This window comes from Rattus norvegicus, chromosome 10 (genome assembly GCF_021556685.1).
Source record: "Rattus norvegicus strain SHRSP/BbbUtx chromosome 10, alternate assembly SHRSP_T2T, whole genome shotgun sequence".
Classification (NCBI taxonomy): Eukaryota; Metazoa; Chordata; class Mammalia; order Rodentia; family Muridae; genus Rattus; species Rattus norvegicus.
In genome coordinates, this window is record NC_141543.1 from 51,802,607 (window position 1) to 51,821,012 (window position 18,406).

An 18,406-nucleotide genomic window follows, 5' to 3' on the forward strand; every position below is an offset into this window, starting at 1 on the left:
GACGCTCTAGGTCCCGCCTATCAGCCCTCCTCTCGACCGCAGGCTCCGGAAGGCAAGTGGGTGGGCCAACAGGATCCCGCCCCTGCGTCACATCATTGGTGGTTTGCAGTCTGAGGCACGGTCTGCGCCTATTATAGGCTGGAGGGTTGGTCCGGTCTGCTTTCGAGACGCCTCTGGAGACGGCAGCGAAGTGACGTTTCGAGTCTCTTCTTGGAAGGCGGGGCGTACTGACGATTGGGTAAAACTGAGTGTCCGTCAGGCCACTGAACCGGTTTGCACCGGCCTGAGCTCTGCCGCAAAGAGGCGGGGCGACGGACGGGGTGGGGCAGGGCAGGGCCTGCGTCTGCGAGGAGGGTTTCCAGGTTTGTTGGTCAGTGGAGTTGCTTGTGTGGGCGTTTCTGCAGAGACTGCCATCTTGGCAACTGTGTTAGGTACCGCAATGTCACAGCTGGCGATTGGGCGCGGCAAGAACACAGAGTGGGTTTCCTTCCCTAGATCGTATTCAGCGCTGTCCTATTGAACTAGAATGCCAGCCCGCATACGAATTCTTTTAGTACATTTTGTACAATTTTTTTGCAACAAGTAAGATAAAATTGATTTTAACAAGTAATCCAATAAAGGCAGAATATCATGTCAAATTTTTGCATTGGCTTTGAAATACCGTATTTTACAGTTTCGGTATAGCATATTCAATTTGTACCAGCCACATTACTCACACTAGCTACTCTTAAGTAGGTACAGTATAGAGCTATAATTCATTCAGCCCCCCTATCTGAGGGTAATTACACAGATGTGCAGTAAACCAACTCAGAAGAGAAAATACTGGTCTTCCACCCTACAAATTGTATCTACCGAGTAAGTAGACCCTCCCCCCATTATTCCCTATACAGGGTAACAGCTAGGTGTCAAACTCTGGCAGACAGGTATGCACGATGTGGAACAGTGAAGTGATTCACCAAGTCAGAAAAGGCAGAAGTAGAGACTTCATCGAATGCACTGAAGTAACAGCAGCTACCAGACAAGGCAGTTGAGAAAAATTGCCAACAGGCATTTTGCTGTCATGGTTCCAAGGAGCAATTGCAGTTGAGGCTTGTCTGATTGGTACCAGCCTGGCCTTAAAGCAGTGATGGTCTTACCCAAACTTAGATATGGCTTAGCATGCTATCTTAGTTGGCATCTGATTATCGTCCAGAGAGGTGTTACAGCATAGAGAAGAGGAGGGCATGTCTGTATATGGCTATTTGGGAGCTACTCAGGTTGAGGCAGGAGGATCATTTGAGCCCCAGAGTTTGTGGTCAGCCTAAGAAAAAAGTGAGACTCATATTAAAAAGAGAAAGGAGCAGGGGGACCTGGTGGGATGCATACAGGCCATAAAGGTTAGAGGCAAATATTACACCACTTTATAGTTAGGGCTTGAGCATTTGAGGGTTTTGGCATACTAAAGGAATTCTGTATGTGAATGAGTCACTCAGGTGATATTGTGGGGGAAGCACGCACTAGCGCACACACAACTTTGGCTTACATGTGATGCTGTTCACGTATTCTTATCCCACTGCTGGCTGTTTTACTGAATTCCAACACAAGTGGGACAAAACACAACAGCCACTGCTACCAAGAATGTCACAATCCGGAAACTCTTAAAGCTGTGAGGTTTAATGGATGGGAAACTAGGACGAAAAATCTATGCTGAGCAGAGCAGTGTGGTGCACACCTTTGATCCTAGAATCAGGAGGCAGAGGCAGGTAGATCTCTAAGTTGAGGCCAGCCTTGGTCTACACAGCAAGTTCTAGTACAGCCAGAGCTACACACGAGAAAACTTGCCTGGGTGAGGGACAAACAAGCCGATGGTCAGAGGCCCTATCACGCATGCCTAGCACATACCCTTAACACTGGCACCATATTCCCAGCCCCTAGTTTTTTCACTCCTAATGAAAAATTAATGATGATGTAATCTGTGTTTTATTTCCTACTCTTTCATGTCTACAAGAATATTTGAGTAATCAAAATTACATGCTGATTTATAACTTGGTCGTTACTGTTTTATGAAAAGATAGGAGAGAGAGGAATATGTTTGGTGGAAGCAAGGAATGGTGTAGAGGAAGGGAGCGCCTCTGTGGGCTTATGCTGAGGCATCCCTTTGCCCTCAGATACCAACTACACAGCGATGGTATAGTATAGAATAGAGTTTATTCAGGGCATGGAGAGGGGAGGAGAGAGAGAGAGAGAGAGAGAGAGAGAGAGAGAGAGAGAGAGAGAGAGAGAATGGAGGAGGAGGACCACCAGTCCAGGGTGACTCCACACACAATTGGCTAGACCCTCCTCCACATCAAACATTAACTAAGAAAATGCCCTACAGGCTTGCCTGCGGCCCTATTTTATGAAGACATTTTCTTAATTGAGGTTCTCTCCTCTTTGCTGACTCTGGCTTTTGTCAAGTTGACATAAAAGTAGCCAGTACACATGGTAACTGAAACCAAGTGTCTTTATAGGAGAATCATAAAAACAAAGCAAATAAAAAAAATCCAACCTTACACAAGTAATACCTTCATAGAATAAAACACTGGTTAAGGAGAGATACGTTTTAGGAAAAAATATTGGCCTATGAAAAAGTAAAATCATAGTCAATCAGGAATTTTAGATTCTGTTCAGAGGATGGCTTACCTAGCATGTTTCAACCCTTTAGTTTGATCCCCAGAACTTCAGAGAAGCATCTGCCATAACTGAAAGAGAAAGAAAACCATTTCTTGATATAAACAGCCTAAAAAAGTCATATTGAACAAAAGCTGCTAAACAGAACCCTAGAAGCAATACTTTAGAGATTCTAGAAGGAAAACAAGTGAAGCCATAATTAATGAAATGTGAAGAATGACTGAGAACTCAAGCCAGAAAAAGACTGTAATTGACACACACCTTTCAATAATAACTTTAAAGATGAATGGTCCCAACTCTCCGATCAAAAGGAACAACCTTGCTGAATTTATTAAGAAACAAAACCCGGGGCTGGAGAGATGGCTCAGTTGATTAAGAGCACTGGCTGCTCTTCCAGAGGTCCTGATTCAATTCCCAGCAACCACATGGTGGCTCACAACCATCTGTAATGGGATACAATACTCTCTTCTTGTGTGTCTGAAGAGAGTGACAGTGTACTTTCATAATAGATAAATAAATACTCTTTAAGAAACAAAACCCATCTATCTGCTGTCCACAGAAACCCCACATTAGTTTTAAAGGTCAGCACCACCTTAAAGAGAAAGAAAAAAGTATTCTCAGCAAATGGGATCAGGAAGCAAGCAGGTGTTTTCATTCTAACACCCAACGAAGTAGTCCTCAAACTAAAACTAAAAAGAGACAAGGGTATTTCATACTAATCAAAGAATCGGGGCTGGGGATTTAGCTCAGTGGTAGAGCGCTTACCTAGGAAGCGCAAGGCCCTGGGTTCGGTCCCCAGCTCTGAAAAAAAGAACCAAAAAAAAAAAAAAAAAAAAAAAGAATCAATCGGGAAATGTTACAGTACTAAATATATATGCACGAAATTCTGGTGCACCACACTTTATAAAAAAGCATACTAGTGGAATTAAAGACACAGATAAACACAAGCTCAATAACAGCCGATTTGAACACCCTACCTTCTCTATTCTCTAATAGGTCAAATGAACAAAGATAAACAGAAGCCTCAGAATTAAAGGATTTCCTACTTCAAATGAACCTCACAGATGTCTACAGAATATTCTACCCAAACACCGAGGGATGCATATTTACTCAGCAGCACACAGAAGCCTCTCTAAAACAGACACAAAGAAAACCTCGAGAAATACAGAAAATTTTAAATAAATCTCATGTATCCTATCCAACCATTATGCAATAAAATAAAATGGATGGCAAAAAAAAAATCCAAAACAAAATAAAACAAAAAACTCTAGTAAGGGGGCTGGGGATTTAGCTCAGTGGTAGAGCGCTTACCTAGGAAGCGCAAGGCCCTGGGTTCGGTCCCAGCTCCGAAAAAAAAAAAAACAAAACAAAAACAAACAAACAAAAAAAACTCTAGTAAGTGTAAAAACTTACAGACATCAAACAACTCATTACTGAGTTACGGGTGGGTTAAAGAAGAAATCAAGATATCAAAATACTTCTGGAACTGAATAAAAATGAAAATGCATCACAACAGACCTTCAAGACACGTTCAAAGCAGTCCCAAGAGGAGAGTTCACAGCCACGAGGGCCCACCTAATAAACAGACAGACAGAGCACAAACAAATGACTTAATACTGCGATTCAAGAATTTGGACAAAAAACGAGAACAAACCAAACTCAAATCCAATAGACAGCAAGAAATAACAATCAAAGCATACATTAATAAAATAGAAACAAAGAAAATAATACAAAAGAAATTGATAGATCTCAGAGCCAGCTCTTTGAAAACATAAACAAACAAGATTGACAGACTCTTGCCCAACTAAGAGATGACCCAAACTAAGAGAATCAGAAGGAACAGGGACATTACAACATGCACATCACCACAGACACTAAGGAAATGTAGGCTGTGATAAAGGAAATACTTTAAAAATCTATGCCCCATTAAGCTGAGAAATCTAACAGAAATGGATGAATTTCTGAATTCATTCAAACTGCTGTAGTTAAACCAAGATGAGATCAACAACAAACAACAAATGAGAGTGAAACAGTAACAAAAGCCAAAGTCACACGATCATCTTTAAAAAAATGCTCATCTCAATAGATGCAGACAAAAATGATATGATCACCTCAACAGTCGAATAAAAAGCCTTTGACAAAAATCCACCATACTTTCATATTAAAGTCTGAGAGCGAGGAGTGAAGGGAGCACACCTGGACATAACAAAGGCTATATGTAACAGCTTAATATTATCCTTAATGGGGAATACTTAATCCTTCTAAAGTCAGGAACAGGACAGGACTGTCCATTATCCCTACTGCTTTTCAATATAGTATTTGAAGTTGGAGCAATACAGCATTCGAGAGAAGTTAAATGGATACAAACAGGGAAGGAAGAAACCAAACTATCCCTATTTGTAGGAAATATGACACTAGACATAAGAGACTCCAAACACCTCCACCAGAAAAGTTCTGGAAATAATCAGCAACAGTTAAAGTGGCAGAGTACAAAATCAGCTTACAATAGCCTTTCTAGTCACTCACGTCAAACACACTGAGAAAGTGGTCATGGACACATACCCATTTACAGTGGCATCAAAGGGGATAAAATATCTTGGAGAAACCTAACCCAGGAGGTCAAAAGGCCTTACAGTAAAAACTTCAAATCTCTGAAGGAAGAGACAGAGAAAGACACTTGAAAATGGAAAGGCATCCCAGGTTCATGAATTTGTAGACTTAAAATTATGAAAATGACCATCCTACCAAAACCATTTTATACATTCAATCTGAATCAAAATATCCACATCGTTCTTCATAGAACCAGAAGACAAGTCTTAAAATTCATAGGAACCAGAAAAGACTGCAGCTAGCCAAAGCAGTGCTGAGCACAAGGAATGATACTGAAGGAATTGCCGTTCCAGACTTCAGGATATAGTACAGAGCCACAGTAATGAATGCAATGTGCTACTGGCATAAAACCAGACTATACAGACCCATGGAACAAAATAGAAGGCCCAAATATGAATACTCATAACTACAGCCATCTGACATTCGACAGAGGCAGAAAACCACACTTGGAAAAAGGACAGCATCCTCATTCGACAAACGATGCTGGAAAAAGAGAATGAAATTACCCCAATTTCTACATGTACGTAAAAAAAATTAGCCCCAGGTGGAACACAGACATCATACTGAAACCTGAAGTGTTAAGATTGGCAGGAAAATAAAACACGGGCAGAACTTTATAAAGTTTAGGGGTAGGAACAACAATTGGCAAGTGGGACTTCATAAAACTAAAAAGGTTTTGTAAAGCTGGGGAAACACCAAGTGAAGGAGGAACCCACAGTAGGAGTCTTTGCTAACCGTACATCTGACGAGGATGAACATCCAGGATATGCCAAGAACTAACAACAACAACAACAACAACAACAACAACAACAAGAGTCAAAGAGACAAAGATCACATTTTAAAATGGGCTAGGAATCTACACAGAGAATTCTCAATAGAAAAAATAAAAATGGCCAAGAAATAAATCAAGTGTTCATCATGCTTAGCCATTAGAGAAACACAAATGTAAACAATGACTTTGAGATTTCATCTCACCTCTGTCAGAATGGCTAAGACCGCAAAACGACTTGACAACAGATGCTGTCAAAGCCCTAGAGAAAGAGGAACCCTTGTTCACTGTTAGTGGGGAGTGCCAATTTGTGCAGTCACTCTAGAAATCAGTATAAAGAATCCTCAAAACACTAAAAATAAATCTACTGGTGAGTAATGTCACCTGGCACACAAGCTGGCAACTGGAGCTGGGTCCTGAAAGCCATTTAAAGGTGACAAGAGAGCACTGACTCCACAAAATTGTCCACTGACCTCTACTGGCAAGCCACAGCATGCTTGTATATATGCACATACAGACACAACAATAAATAAACAAACACAGACACAGATTCTGCTACATTTGAAAATCTACAATGATTCAGTGAATTTCTCAATACATATGGCCTACCACAATTAAGCCAAGATAAAAGAAATAATTCAAAAATTGAAATTGGAACAAGACTGAACCAACAACAAAAAGAAACAATAATTAAAAAGTAAACAATAAGTCTGAAGGGCATGTGGGATGTCGCTACTGGGCTATCAACGTGTGCTCAAATCCCAGTAATCTGAGATCGGAGACATTAGGAGTGCAGCTGCCCGCTCCCAGGCCCTCTTGCCCGTTCTGAGACCACCAACTAAGAGGATCACAGTCACTCAGTCATAGCCCCTGGAGTTCTTCTCCATGTTAATGAGGTATCTAACTAGCTTTAGCCTTCAGCTAATGATCATCCTTCATGCATATTCTCATGGCCTTCCCCCCAAAAGTATATAATCCCTGGTTCACCCCGAATAAAGTGTGTGTGTCCACATCTACCCCCAGTAAAGCAACCTGAACAAACTAAGGTTCTCTCAGAGAGGTGCTTCATTAAAGATTACCGCAGGGAAGGCCTTCGCCTAGATGAGCTGTGACATTAAGGTCTTTCTCGTCTTCCTCCCCTCCCAATCAGACTGGATCCTGTTCTTCTTGGGCTTTGCATTCTCCCTTCTTGCCTGGTGAGCAGACACCCTGACAGGGAAAGATGGACTGCAGATCCCCATTCCTGACTTCCTGTCCAGGTGGTACATTGCTGGAGCCCAGGTACCCAGAAAGGAGACCAAGGACCACTGCATTTGTCTCAGACTCCACTTTCTCTTTCCAGTCTGGTGTGTAGTGGACAGAGTCAGCCGCCCCAAAGGGAAACATGGCTAAGGACTCAGGTTTGGGACTTTGCCCTGACTTCTCCAGGCTGCACACTTGCAGCACACAGAAAGTAGAACCACACAAGTCCAGGACCATAAATTCTACATGACTCTCAAAGAACTAATTAGATAGCTTCTCAAACTATCCCATAAAGTACGAATTCTTTTTACAAAACCACTATTAGTATTATAGTTATTTCAAAACTAGATAACCACACACACACACACACACACACACACACACACACACACACACACACAGAGAGAGAGAGAGAGAGAGAGAGAGAGAGCCTAAGACAATCTCCTCTCCCTGATGAAAAACACAAAAAATTATCAGCAAAAAAAAATGCAAACCAAATTCAAGAGCTCATCCAAAAACTTATGCACTACAATCAAGTCGACATCATTCCAGAAATGGCTCAACATCCACAAATCAATAAATATAACACATCATATAAATGGACTCAGAGGTAGAAATCACATAATCATTTGAATAGATGTTGAAAAGCTTTGATAAAACCCAACATTGCTCCTCCCAACCCCCAAAAAAAGTCCTGAAGAAAGTGGGAAAGGTGCAGCTCAGCAATGGCCACACAAGACAAAACTATTGCCAACATCATAGTAAATGGAGGGAAACCTGAAAGCATTTCTACTACAACTGGGACCAAGGCAAGGGTGGCTGTGCTCTCCACTCTTACTCATTAAAACACCAGAAGTGTTAGCTAGAACAGTACAAGAAGGAAACAATGAGTTATATTTGGGGAAGGAAGAACTGGAAACCTGGTTGTATGGGTATAATACAAATACAGCTACCCAGGAAGATTGAGCAGAAAATGCAAGAAATAGGATCTGTCGTGAGAAAGAACTCTCTATAATGAGAATTGGTTTCTTTAAAAACCCAGTTATTATTATTTTTTTAATCACAGGTGTGGTGTAAGAGGCTGCTTCACAGCAGGTGACTATGATTTGTCTTGTGCTCTAGGAGGGGTGGGATTTTTTGCCCAGATAGTTTATGTTTGGAATTCTGGGAACTTTTCAGAGGGTGTAAATGCCAGAGAGGGGCCAAGCAAACTCCGAGAAGGTGTCGGTGGTGGCTGTTCTGCTGTTGTGTTGTGCTGCACTGTGCTGCACTGGTCATTGTTCCTGCAGTTTGTCAAGTGGTCATGAGCAAAGAGCTGAGAAGAAGAAATTAGATATCCTGACTATGAAGATGGGACTTGCCCCAAGAAACTCAATGACTCCAGTCAGCAGGAAGTAGTCTAAAGAGGTCTGTGCCTCATTTCTCCTCTAACCTTCTTTATCTCCTACCCATGTTGGGGAATTGGAAGGAATTAGGGTGGAAAAAGGGTAGAGAAGGGTGGTGCATATAAGAACCTAATAAAATAGCACAAAACACATGCCAACAACCCTCTTGTACATAGACATGCAGGACGTAAAGACACCATAGAGCTCAGGGGGCTGAAGGAACTAACAGGAAAGGACTTACATACCACACTGCAAAGTTCCAACAACACTGAGGCCACAGAGCCCAAGGCTCCCACTCATACCTCCCCTACAGAACCTGCTAGATCCAGAGGGATCTGACAGAGGACCCTCCCTTTCCACTCAGCAAGGCTGTGCCAGCAATGTAAGTGTTCTCTTTGTTTCCTGCGTTCTGTTATGGAGGTTCCACTCATACATAAGTCCCATGTTAGTTTGGCCTTTTGTATGTTGCTTAGGTGGGTCTTGCAGAGCTCATTTCTCCATCCGGTTTCCCATGAGGCATTCTTTGCCCTGCAGGCACATCTCACAGGCCTCTCCCTCTCATATTTCTATGCCTTTTCTTTCTCTCATCCTAGTACTTTTTATTTTTTTTTTTATTTTTTCTTCGCTGTATAGGTCTGTCTGGAACTCACTGAGTAGACCACACTGGCCTCACAGAGATCTGCCTGCCTCTGCCTCTGCCCCTGCCCCTGCCCCTGCCTACTGAGTCTACTGCCTCTGCCCCCCACCATCACACAAGCATGCACACACACATGGGAAAAATAAAGAAAATGTAATTTAAAAATAAGTAGTGGTGGCTAGAATGCACAGGACCAATGGTGACCAGAGGGCTGTTAAATATGTCTTCTATTAGTCCCAGCACTTGGGAGGCAAAGGTAGGCAAGATATCTGAGTTTGAGATCAGCTGAGTCTACAAAATGAGTTCCAGAACAGCCAGGGCTACAGAGAAAGTCTGTCTTGAAAAAAAAAACAAAATATAAAAATACAACAACAAAAATGTCCTTCCATTAGCAAGTAATAAAACGGAAAAGACAGAACATGTTAAAAGCATATTAAACCTTCAGGTCCCTAGTTACACTGAAAGATCTCCAGTGATCGGTAGCTCACATATGTAGCACAAACACTAACACCAGAGCAGTATGGAGGAGATTGAGCATCCCTGCACATGGGCGACAGACAGATAAGGCAGAGAATACACACCATAGGTAACCATTGACTACTGTGGTTGGGTGTGGCAGACACCCAGAGAACACACTGACGCATCTTCAGATCTTGTCATTCTGAGAATGAACTGCTGGGAGCTATTGGTAAGGGGGATGGATGGGTGATTTGCACAATCTGTCCAAGGATTGGGTTGGTGTAACTATTTCCTCCTTGACACTATGGGATCCATGACATAAAAACCACAGCAGGCAAGTAGTTCCATCATTATGTGTACAGAACCACAGCCCAGGCAGATACTTGTTGATGATTGGGATCCAGCAGGCAAGACTGCCAAGAACCTGGGATCTCCAAGTTACCAGATGGGCATACAGTGCCCAGAGGCTGCTGGGAGGCTCCAGAGTTAGGGCTTACCAGCACACAGGCTGTGAGGTTCCATGTACACTCAGGAGTTCCTCCAAGTCTCCCTTCCAGCTGGACTTTTCTTCTCATTTTGTAAGTAGCCTCTTGTGTAGGCCAACCAGACCAACATATCCTTGGACATCTGCAGGGTGCAAGTGTGGACATTTGGACACGGATCCAGAATGGCCAGCTTATGAATGATCTGTGACATCTCTTCAGAGTGCAGTGCTGACTCTCTGGACCCTGGTGTTCTCATTTAGCTCATGATAAAGAGCGCGTTGAGACTGACACCACTTGGTGAGCCTGGTTTGTCTGTCTGCCATGGACACTGTGACTAGAGTTTGGGGACAGAAGCTAGGCATGGCTCTGCCTCCCACTATTACCAAGTAAAGGAACAGTGCATGTGGAAATTGGAGAAAGGAAATGTAATAAGTGTGCATCTGAAAGAGGGACAAAAGGGTTCTTTAATTCATCTGTAGTGTGCCAACCTGGGCCTTGGGTTTAAGTGGAAGGGCTGGAGGAGAGGGAACGACACAGATGATGAGGCAGTGCTGACAAAGCCCCAGCTGGTCATTGTCTCAGCTCTGGTCTGTCATGGTAGTCTAATAAACTATCAGTCTGCTCTTTATTGTCATTGCCTGAGAGGACCAATGGTCCCTACGAGATGAACACTCCTGCTCCAGGATATAGCTTTGCCATCGCCTCCTGGAGGGCGTTGTGATGGTTTGTATATGCTTGGCCCAGGGAGTGGCACTATTAAAAGGTGTGGCCCTGTTGGAGTAGGTGTGTCACTGTGGGTGGGCTTTAAGATCCTCATCCTAGTTGCCTCGAAGCCAGTCTTCTCCCAGCAGCCTTCAGATGAAGATGTAGAACTCTCAGCACCTGCTTCACCATGCCTGCTTGGATGCTGCCATGTTCCTGCCTTGATGATAGGAACCTGTAAGCCAGCCTCAAGTAAATGTCCTTATAAGAGTTGCCCTGGTCACAGTGTCTGTTCACAGCAGTAAAACCCTAAGACAGGTGGTTTGTTCCTAAGAGGGTCTATTTTTCCTGAAATCCACGCTGGCTTCAGGTTTAGGACCATGGCTTATTTCTGTCTTCAGCCTAGGAGGGCCATGAGATGGGTTAGGAAGAGAGAGGCTCCTTTAGTGTTTAACATCCTATTGAAATCGAGCGAGTGCCCGACCTAAAGTAAAGGCGGCAGGTTCAGAATGAAGGCCGAGGGACCAGACTTTTAAGTCATGTTTTTGTTGGCTTGTTGGCTCCAGCGGGGAGCAGGTGTTCGTAGAGAAGCAGCTTCTAAGTGTCTCTTATGACACCACTTACAGCCAAGAGCAGAAAGGGCACCAGTCTGAATAACAGCTAGAGGCACTCTCCAAAGGGCTTCTATTTGGAAGTAGCAGAGACACCTGCATATCGGGAAGTGATGGGCGTGGGCAAGGAAATTGAATCAAGGGAAGGGTTTTCAAGCCTGAATGGCGACAGGGGCTGGGGGGAGGTATATTATGTTGTTTTGAGGCCCTAGGTTTGAGCTCAGCATCGGAAAGGAAAAAGGACAAAATGAACCTATGGGTACTTAGATGCAGATTCATTGATCTCAGAGACTGTGGTAGTTTGAAAGAAAATGCCCCCCCCCCACCCATATGCTTATAGGGAATGATGCTGTTAGGAGTCATGGCCTTGTTGGGGGAAGTTTGTCACTGGGACAGGCTTTGAGGTTTCAAATGATCAAGCCAAGCCCAGTGTGGCTTTCTCTTCCTGCTGCCTGCAAACCCAGATGTAGAATTCCCAGTTACCTTTCCAGCACCATGTCTGCCTGCATGCCACCATGTTTCCCACCATGATGGCAACGGACTAAACCTCTGAACTGTAAGCCGGCCCCAGTTAAATGTTTCCTTTTATATGAGTGGCTGCAGTCATGGTGTCTCTGCAGCAACAGAACACTCACCAAGACGGGGATCAAAGGCAGGGGCTAGCATCACACTGAGATGCTATTTGTGGGCAAGTATTCTCTTCAGAGCGTCCCCTTTCAATTGTTGCAGCTTTAAGGAATGTCAGAGGTGATCATCATTACAGAAACCTGTGCACATTCATGAGGCTAGTAACCCATGAGATATGTGTAGAACCCTCTTCTGAGTCGTCACAAAACTCTTGACAGATGACCCTTTACCTCCATAGCTTCCAGCTTTGATTTTTGTGGGTCCAAGGAGAATGAGTTCATCTTGATGTCACCAGTTTTCTCAATGAAAGACAAGGCAACCTAGTGGCACTCAAGACGGAAGAAGGATGATGATGCAAGGGGAAACACGGAAGGACCTTAGGGCTGTGCAGGGAGCAGCTTCTAAACCAACTGGGCATGCGGTGCCTGCTAGCTTAGAGCCAGCGTTGCCTTGGAAACCATTCCCAAAGGCTATGCTTACTCAGCAGTGCTTTATGAGACTGTGAACCTACAGAACTGCTTTGAACCTGATTTCTGTATAGACACACACTGATCTTCAAAACCATAAGTTCACAGAAAGCTTAGTGGCTGACCTATCCGTGAGGCTGTAAAAAGGTCCTTGAAGTGGAGAAGGGACCACATGCGGAGCTTCAGATAAAGGGTTCTTAAACAGATCACCCCACATTTGATTTTACTTTGTAGTTTCTGGGGAAACAGGACCTGAGTCTATTTCCCAGCTCGGGACCGTGTTAACTCCCTGTCCACAAATCCTGTTTGACTAAATCTATCAAGAAAAAAAGTGGGGCTGGGGATTTAGCTCAGTAGTAGAGCGCTTGCCTAGCAAGCACAAGGCCCTGGGTTCGGTCCTCAGCTCCCGGGGAGGGGGGGGCGGTGGTGCACAAGCACTGCTTCATTTAAGTTTTCCTACACTCGGCATCCCTTGGTCCTGCCAGCCTGCTGCCTCTCCCTGGGCCACTTCCCCCATGTGCCCACCATGGAATCCATCCCTAGGTCTTTGCCTGTGTTGGAGACCTGGGTTTCATTGGTAAGGAGTCTCACGTGCAGTACAGAAGTTGAAACAGTGTCTCTGAATGTGAACTATCTGAACTATGGGATTGTCCTTGGTGGATTTTGTTAGAACTGGTAACAGTGTAAAGATAGTTTAATAGATTGGAAGGAAGTTTTCAAGCCATAGAAAGAACAAACAGATTACAGAGGGCTAATCACAGAACCTTGTGTACTTTACAAGAGAAACAGCGGGAGGGCTCAGAGGGTAGAGGTGCTTGCCGCCAAACCTGACAGCCTGAGTTTGATGCCTGGGGCCCACTTGGTGGCAGGAGAGAGCCAATTCCCAAGTCCTCTGACTCACATATATGTGGCAGCACACACACCTATGTGTACCCAAATACATAATAATTTTAAAAACCTTTTTAAAAACAAAAACAAAAATTTCCATACTTCGCTCCTTTGAGCAACTATCACAACAGTTGTCCTTTCAAATTGTTGTTGAGAACATTTTTTTTTCCACCATGAAATGCATACTTGTGGCTGGAGAGATGGTTCAGCGGTTAACTCCAGCTCCAGGGGGATCTGACACCTCTGTCCTCCAGGGATACCTATACATACATATGATAGACACATATACCTAATTATAATTAAAAATCAAATAAAATCTTAAGAAGTACTTATTTGAATCTCTTTCCAGATGAAATAGACTTTTAAGCATCTTTTCTAGGGCGTGGTTCACTGGCAAAAGTATTTGCTTGGCATGAGTGAGACCCTGGGTTCTATCCTCAGCACTGCAAAAATATATAAAAAGAAATATAGTCAACCATTAAGTAAGCAGACACCATCCAGCTTAGACATCATTCAACTTATGGTTCCTCTTTTGTTTACTCCTCCTCCTCCTCCTCCTCCTCCTCCTCCTCCTCCTCCTCCTCCACCTCCTCCTCCACACTGTCTTCCATTTCTGCAGATCAAATCTAGAACCTCACACATGACAGGCAAGTACTGTATTGCTGATCTTCGTTGGCCAGAGTATGGGGTCCTTAGATGGAGGCTGGCCTTCCCACACAAACCAGGAAAGGGAGATTCCCCCCTTCCAGTGGTTCCCTACTTCGCAGATTAGATATGATCTCATGGGAGCCCCTTTTTTAAAAGGTTTTAAAAGTTATTATTGTATATTTGGGTACATGTGAATGTGCATGCCACCGCCACCCTACACACACACACACACACACACACACACACACACACACACACACACACACACGTCTGAGTCAGGGGACTTGGGAATTGGCTCTCTCCTACCACTAAGTGGTATCAAACTCAGGCTGTCAGGTTTGGCAGCAAACACCTTTACCCTCTGAGCCCTCCCACTGATCTAGTGTTTCTTTGTAAAGTACACAGGGTTCTGTGATTTTTCCTCTGTAATCTGTTCTTTGTTCTATGACTGGAAAACTTCCTTCTTCTCTGTTAGACTATCATGGGACTTTGGGCATTCTTGGTGGACCACAGTGGCAGGAAATTGGCCTTGGCCTTGGCCTGCTCCACTCCCCGAGACCGAAGCACAAAGACACTAGATGGAGCTCTAGGACCTCCTGAGATGCGTGGGGCAGGACAGCTGCTGCAGAAGCCTCCCTTGCTGTTTATCTCTTTCCACTTCCATTTGGCCTTTCTCGTTCTCGGGGTCTCTTATAGACATTGAAGGCCATGCCTCATAAAGTGGGAAGAAGGTCTTAGGGCTTCTGGTGTAGTATTTGAAGCTTTTGTTTAAAGTTTGAAGAGGGTTGGCTTATAAAATGTGCATCCAGGCTGATCTGAGTCTGGAGTTACATGTGTTATCCCCACTATCTGTTACAGCAGTGGCCTTTAAAATGGACTTGGCAGGTCTGTCCCCCATCACTTCCTATGTCAGTGGTTTGGTATGAGATTCCAAACCAGGCACACCAAAGGAGTTTGGCTGTAACTAGGTTACAGGAATGAACCCATCAACCCATCTATGCTGAAGATCAGCCTCGGGATTTCATATGTGTGCAGCAGGCAGTGAGGGTGATACAGGTGTCTTGTCAGGTTAGGCCAAAAGCCACAGTGGGTCTTCTGAATTCCTGAAAGAAAATATAGGGATTCTGGCTAAATGACCACATCGGATTGTATTTGGGGCTGGTGAGACACAGAGAAGGGGACATGTAACCAGATGGTACCAAAGTCCCCTTAACCATCTCATGAAGGGAAAGGCTGTCCTCTGAGGAGAATTGTCTCCTCCGTTTCATATAGGAGATTCTAATGTGACTCTGTGAGGGGAGGAGAGGGAGAGATGGAGATGGAAACGTTGAACGGGAGGAAGTAGGAGCAGGATTGCCAGGTGGAGGCATGGATGATGTGGAGAAGCTCAAGGGTGAATGGGTGCTTGTGCTTGGCATCAAGAATGCCATCTGGGGTAAGCTTAAAGAGACAGGCTAGTGTACAAGTCTAGTGAGCCTAGTGGGGCACCTGACATCCTTCTCACAGCTAAGAGGTCCCAGAGCCTTGGATGTAGGGATACTCTGAGTTGTTTTCTAAATTATGCCAGAAAAGTAATTGCAGGGCATGGTTACAGCTTAATGTGCCACGAGACGGCATCTCAGAGTGGATATAAAGGGACATTTTTGTTAAAAAGGAAAATAGCTTCTTTTTGAGAGTCTAAGGGTCAGGTTTAAACAAACATTTTGACATCCCAGAAGTGAGTCATAGGGAATAGAAGGTGTAAGGCCGTTGTGTGGTTGCTACCAGAAGCACAGTAGTCACCTAGAAAGGCTTTTTTAAATCTATTAGCAGATTTTAATTGACATAGTGGAACCCAGTGGAAGATACAAAGCATTCAGATCAAGATAAAAATGACATTCAGTAGAAATAGTCACCAGGAGAGGGGGTCAACTTTAACAGCAGTTCCTCCCGGAACATGTGCAGAAAATTAAGATCTCATGAGAGGTCAAGGTGTTACTCCAACCTTCATAGCATTTTCGGTTTTAAATAACACCAGCTGCTATGAGCTATGAGCCAATTTTCTTTTCTTCTTTCTTTCACCTTCTTTTTTTAAAAGAAAAACTTTTATTGATTCTCTGTGAGTTTCACATCATGCTCATTTCCCCCAGTCCTCATAAATGCAGAACCCCAGTCCTGCTCATTTCCCCGTCACCTCATAAATGCCCTTGACTCTTGCAACCTTTCCCCCAAATAAAAAAGGTCCAAACAACCCCAAAACATAGACAAGATCTCACCATGCAAGCTGTAGTGTGTCACAGAGTGTCCCACAGTACATTCCTCTGTCCACGCATCTCCGCTTGCAAATACTCATTACAATGAGTCATTGGCCTGGGTCCAGGTCTCCGGCTTCTGTGACACCATCAGTATTGGTATTGGATCCTCACCTGGACACCTACCAATTATCCTGTTGTCGCCCTGTGTCATGGAGATCCTGCAGTTTGGATCATCAAGTCTGGCCCTTTCGTGTGTCCCAACCACTCGCTGATGATAAAGACTTTGGGATGGGCCAGCTCAGCGCCATGGCTCTGGGCCTGGATGGTAGATGAGCTGGTCAGCACACCAGCTTTCCCGTTCTTTGAACTGACAAAGCCAGTTGTCCTGCACTGCTCCAGCTAGGCCACCTACTGCAGCCACCGGCAGGAAGCAGGGTCAGCACTTCTGTTCTCTTGCCCTTGGTGACAGCTCACCACACCCATGTCTCTACAGCCAGCTCCATTGGGTTGCCCAGGTGAGGTGCAGGGCCCACTGCTCTCCTGAGTGCTGCAGCCAGCGAAGGAACGGGGTTAACTGTCCTGCTCTCATGCCCTTGTGGCCAACTCTCCACAGGTGGCAAGGGGAGGAAGGGGAGGGCATCACCCCTGTGTCATCTCATGGCACATGGGTCATGGGACCAGTTCTCCTGTGCTCTTGATGGCTCACCCGCACCCCCCCCCAAGTCAGCTCTGCTGTGCTGTCCAGGCGAGGTATAGGGCCTGCTCTCCCGGAACACTGCAGCTAATAAGAGGCAGGGCTAGCTCTCCAGAGCTCACGACCATGTGAGTGGCTTTCTCGACTGCTGGAGTCAGTCCTCCCACACTCATGGCCTTGGGGACAGCTTGCCCACATCCCCATCTTCAAGGCCAGCTCTACTGTGCTGCCTAGGAGAGGAACAGGGCCCACTCTCCCAAAAGCTGCTGCTAGTGGGAGGTGGGGCCAGTTCTCCAGAGTTCCTCGGCCAGTGAGGGGTAGGATTAGCTCTGCACAGCCATTGGCCATCCGTGTGGTTCCCCAGCATCTGCCTTGGCCAGGGAATCCCCATATTCTTTCAAGGTAATGAGCCATGGACATTACCTCTGACCTGGCAACTTAGGTTGGGACCTCACCACGGTCCACTCATAACAAATGACTCCTCTCCACCCTTGAGTCTCCAGGTCCATCTCTCCATCATGCTCAAGCTGCTCCACTCTCTCCCATTGACCACCCCATACTCACACTTTGTGGTGGCTCTGCTGCAGGCTGGCCACGTGGACTGTAGGCCCCTAGGTGACATCCTCAGTCTGCCCTGCATGGCTATCTAAATGGGTATCTAAGGCCTGCCTATGTTGTGTGCTGTGTCTGTGGGTGGCATGGTGGTCCAAAGGTCTGCCTGTCTTCCTCCTCCTCCCATGTTGCACTCCTGGATTTGATTTGGTTTTTATGTGTCCTAGGCATAATCCAGCTTTGGTCACCAAGCCAGGCATCAAGCTAGGATGAACAAAGGACGGCCATCTGCTCTGCCCCTGACTGATATAGGAGCAGCACCACCAAGGTGTCTCCTTGCCCGTTGCCTGGGGGTAGGCCACTTTTCTAATGAAAGTAATTTTCTCTTTTTCCTAGGTCGCTCTCTAGTTCCTACGCTCATAACCCTCCCATCGATATGCATACATAGAAAATCAGAAGCTAAGATCTACATGTGAGAGACAACACACTTGGCTGCAATTCCCTTGTTTACTGTAATTCTCCAGTTCCATTCATTTTCCTGCAAACTGCACAATTCGATTACTGATGCTTGGATAATATCCCACTGTGTGTATGCTCCACAGGACTAATTTTATTTCTTTGCTATTGTAATCATTAGAAAGCATCTCACGGAGTCAACGATTGTCCCTATTGTTCCATTGAACAAGTATCACTGTACTGAATCCACTGAGAGCGGAAACTCTCTCAACTTGTGCAGGAGCCACTAGT

General features: G+C 44.8%; 1 non-coding gene across 1 annotated transcript; it reads right to left on the reverse strand.

Moving 5' to 3' along the window:
- Nucleotides 1-17,873: 17,873 nt before the first annotated feature.
- Nucleotides 17,874-18,014, reverse strand: LOC120095435 (small nucleolar RNA SNORA48). Its single transcript, XR_015632497.1, has one exon. It is a non-coding gene; the product is annotated as a small nucleolar RNA SNORA48 (small nucleolar RNA).
- Nucleotides 18,015-18,406: the final 392 nt, after the last annotated feature.